Source organism: Centruroides vittatus, unplaced genomic scaffold (assembly GCF_030686945.1).
Source record: "Centruroides vittatus isolate TY-2023 unplaced genomic scaffold, ASM3068694v2 contig_2356, whole genome shotgun sequence".
Taxonomy (NCBI): Eukaryota; Metazoa; Arthropoda; class Arachnida; order Scorpiones; family Buthidae; genus Centruroides; species Centruroides vittatus.
In genome coordinates, this window is record NW_027121477.1 from 1 (window position 1) to 4,529 (window position 4,529).

At 33.6% G+C, this 4,529-nt stretch overlaps 2 long non-coding RNA genes across 2 annotated transcripts; one reads left to right on the plus strand and one right to left on the minus strand.

Annotated features, from left to right (window-relative positions):
• The first annotated feature begins 317 nt into the window (after positions 1 to 317).
• Positions 318 to 1,234, plus strand: LOC136971200 (uncharacterized). The gene is made up of 2 exons (XR_010880115.1): positions 318 to 804; positions 1,043 to 1,234. It is a non-coding gene; the product is annotated as an uncharacterized lncRNA (long non-coding RNA).
• Positions 1,235 to 1,714: 480 nt separating this feature from the next.
• Positions 1,715 to 2,153, minus strand: LOC136971201 (uncharacterized). The gene is made up of 2 exons (XR_010880116.1): positions 2,027 to 2,153; positions 1,715 to 1,939 (listed from the first exon to the last, which is right to left on the minus strand). It is a non-coding gene; the product is annotated as an uncharacterized lncRNA (long non-coding RNA).
• Between the last annotated feature and the right edge of the window lie 2,376 nt (positions 2,154 to 4,529).

Here is a 4,529-nt window from a genome sequence, read left to right on the forward strand (position 1 = left end):
GTAATTTCCCCTTTTTTAAGTCATTGCAGAAGCTGCATTTAGTTGTAAACAGGTAAAGATCATTTCTTAATTCGTCTTCCGCGCATAAAACTTTCACGAGAGAATAATTCCTTTATTCTCACAAATTTTACCTAAATTATTATAGGTAAAAACGATATAAAAATACATCCCTGTATAGGATAGAAATCAGAATTTATCTGTACGTATTTCCTTTTTTTTTTTTTCTAACCAACTTCATCAAATTATCAAAAGTTTTTGAGTGTAATTTTTTTTTAATATAAATATTTGTGTCAGAATGTACAGACTAATGCGCATTTTTGACGTAGCGAATTAGGTGACTGCTCAGCTTATTTGTACATCTTATACATACACACACTTGCAGCATAAGAAGAGAGTTGTTAATGGGTGTAAAGTAACTAAGCATTGAGAAATTACTATAATTTCTGTACTGATATAATACATAGTAACAAAATTAAGGTGAGCACGTACATCAATTAATGGAATTTTATATTTTTTGCATCAGTTTTGTTGAAAGAGAGAGAGAGACTGCGCGCACAGTAACAGAAAAGATGGTCGACCGCTTGTCTGTTCAAGAGCGAGCGCAGATTGCTGCATACTACGAGATACGAAAAGCAGTTGTTGATGTGCAGAGATGGTGCCCTACGGTAAAGCGACCTTGCGCCACAATCTATCTAGAAACAATCAATAATTGTCATTTGAAGCTAATCTGAACACGAATTCGGTTGCTGACGAGCAGAGGCCGTACACGATCTGGAAAAAATGGGTCGTTGGTGGATGACACAGGTAATTATATTAAATTCTAAGATATGCGCTATTGTTTCCATTTAATAAGGTACACGAGAAAGTAAAACTCATCATCTTTACTTTAGAAACGTAGAAATAATAGTGACTTTTCTGTTCCTAGTTACTTTCCATCCATCTAGTATTAAAAATGTGGTTTGGACGAAATTCAGTTAATGTTCTTTTTGTTCTGCAAGATTTGCAAATTTTTGTTTCTATTAATACAATTTTCTATTTATAGAATTTTTTATCAGTACCAAACTGGAAGCATTTTGTCGTGTCCAAGGATGCATTAGGGAATGCAAGGCAAAGGGATCTGCATCCGGGATTTGTAGATACAGCAGATGTAAATGTGTGATTAAATAATTGATCGTCCCTCCTAAGCATAAATTTTCCTTAAAAATAAAAACATAAATCGTGGTTAAAACATAAATTGTAATTTATTTGCATGTGCTGGATGATTGTCATTCTAATATTAAATTGATAGCGTGATTATTCGTGTTAAACTATTCGCACATATCGCGACTTCTCACTCCTTCCTGTATTAAGTAACTTTCTACCAATCAGTGATTGCCTTCTTCAATGTCTGTGTTCATCGTAACACCATCTTTTAATATTCTACCATGATTGTCTGTACTAGAAATAACACGCATCTCCCTCCAAACACTTAACATACATACATACAGAAATTACCCTTGAAATTTTTTAATTTCTTGACGTTTCGAGGTGTCCTGAGTATTTGGCACGGTAACTTATATATAAGGGGCACGCAAACTATTAAATTTTCTTGGTTAAAGGTTAAAAAGGTGACGTTCTCTTATCTAAATTAATAATTATAATAGTTTAATAAATTATTAAAATACAAATATTTCAACTAATAACTAATATTACAATCTAACGCTATTAATATATACAAAGGTTGAAGATTTGATTTTTATTTATTGAAAGCTTCAGAAATCTCTCGAAACAAGTTGGTTGTACTTCACCAAGTTAAGGACTTCTTAGTCATTCTTGGGCTACTTTCGCTATAAAATTGTGAATACCATCTTCTGAACCTCAAAATAAGCTTATCTTCTTTAACTAAAAGCGGTGCCTTTAAGAATTTTTTATTATTCCACACGAGAACGTCTCGCTCGAACTGTTCAAAATAAATATTAATCATTTTTTCTGTCGAATCTTTCTTGTAATTCTAGATTTTTAGTGTCCGTATCATTAGTTAACTCACCATTTTGCCTTCTAATAATAGTAAAATGCTAGCAGATATCTGTGAAAATCTTGGTCCGTAAAAATGGTGGACGGTCTTTTGTCGTAAAGGTCGTTCGGGAGTGGTGCTCTGGATGAGTATTCCTCTTCCGAATATGCCGGTGGTGTACATATGTACTATTGCTGGACCAATCTTCAAAATAAAAAAAAAGCATAGCCTATATTATTACGTATGTTTGTTTCTTAAAATAATTAATTAAAAACACGTGATACTACAAGTATAAGTAAAATTCTAGGAAGCTGATAAAATCTCAATGTTTTAAGCGAAAGTAATGTAATTTTAGATATAAAATTATCGCCAATTGTAAGCAGCAAACAAGGAAGCAAGCAACCAATGGCCTAATCTGTTATAAAGTAAACAGGCCATGTTACCGCTACTAGAATGTATAGATATATGTTACTGTAAAAGCCCGTATATTGGTAAATCCTAGGTTTTACTTGTAAACCTTTGGATTTACCAACATGAGTTGGTATATGTAAGGATTTTTATAAAGTGAGATTATTCTCCGGACTTTTACCATTAGAATTTGGTACATATTAGGTTTTACTAAAGACGGTTAGTAAATGTTGGTTTTGGAAATAAAACTATGAGTATTTTAATAATCATCTATTGCAATTAATATAAACAGTCAACTTACTAAGTGTTATTTATTAATAACTAGTGAAACAGTTTAAAAATACCTTTCTAACATAACAAAAATTAAATTATCTTGCAAAAAATTATATAATAGCCTACGTTGGCTATGCTAATCAGTAATCACAGTATTTTTTCTAATCATTTGGTATTCATTGATATTTAAAAAAAGTAAAAAAGGATTTTTCTTGTTACAACATGGAGAGCTATCACGGCATTTTGAATTACAAAGTAATCCTGATGTCTTGCAAGCGCACTTATTCGTTACGCATTTTTTTAGGCAGTTGCATTTCTCGAAATCTTGTCCTCCGGTCAAAGACAATTTTGCGACAATTTCTCGAAGTCTCACTTTATCTTTAACAACTTCTATCTTGATAAAGTCTTTAGGGCATGAGGTAAATTGATTCTGTGTGTAAAGCTGTTTTAGTACTCCAATTTTGGTACCTAGTTGGTAAAACTCGTCCTTTACATCTACTACAACTGCAATAATGCTTTTCGGGTCAGTTTTAGCTTTGTCAATTTCAGGCACTTTCAGTCTTACATTTTGGCCAATTTTCACATTTGGATATTTATCAACAGACGTGGCATTCGTTTTTTCAGCTTGTTTCTCCAAACTTCATTTTGCGTTGTTTCTTATAGTAACTACAGATTCTATCTTTTTTGGTATTGGTTCTATAGTTACAAGAACTTCCTGAGACTCATTCGTGTTTTCTGTCTCTGAATCGGCATATCTCTGAATGGTTACACTGGAATCTTCGGTTATTTGCTTCGCCTTCATCTTCTCAGTAATAATCATTTCATCTTCCTGTGTTTTATCATTGACAGTGCTATTGTCTCTATCCCCTTCTGACTCATATCCAACAATGCTTTCTTCCTTATCCTGTTCGATTGCATATTCGATATCATTATTTTGTTCCGTATTGTCATGCGAATGCAACAACTTCTCTAAATCTTCTTCAGATCTTATAACTCTAATCATATCATTAGGGATCGCTGAAGTCGCAAGGCCCATTTTCATTGGAAAACGAAACATTGCTTTGTAGGAAGAACGTTTGATTCCCTCGTAATATGCTCTATTTTTTATCGCCTGGAGGAATCTTAAACCCTCTGACCACTTCGATTGATATCTGATTGGTTTCCATCCACGTGCTCAACATATTTTCTATGTCTTGATTAGCACGCTCCACTGATCTTGACTTTACTATATCCTGCCTTTCCATGTACGATTTTTACATCCGGCCACACGAAGCATAAACTCTCAATAACTTGTAAGAGAATTCTCGACCTTTATTGGAATGAAGGAAGCTCGGAGCTCCAAAATTGGTGAAAATATCTAAATGATGGTATGCAACGTCTACGGCTCGTTTAGTTTGAAGCGCACGAAGAATCACAAATTTGGTAAAATGGTCTTGGTGAACTAAAATGAATTTATAATTTTCATCTGGGGTAATTTGTAGATTTATTAGAACAACCTGACAGAGTGAGTTTATTTCGCTGTGAAGTGTAGGTCTGGATAGGAATATAGGAGCGAAGGCGGCGGGGGGTAGCGGGGACTATTTTTTCAACATTTATCATGTCTCTGAGGTAAAACCTAAAATATACCGAGTGAATGCTGGTAAAAGTTCGAAATTAACGATGATCGTAGAACATTTAGAACTTCATACCATAGTTTCATACTTCATACCATTATTTACCATAGTTCGAGCATTTACAGTAACATATATATTTAGTAGAACAGAAAGAATATAATCGAACTGGTTTCTGTTTAGGTTTGATGTTCTCTTCGGTTAATGTTATCTATGGTTCCAAAATGGCGGCTCGTCTCTGATTC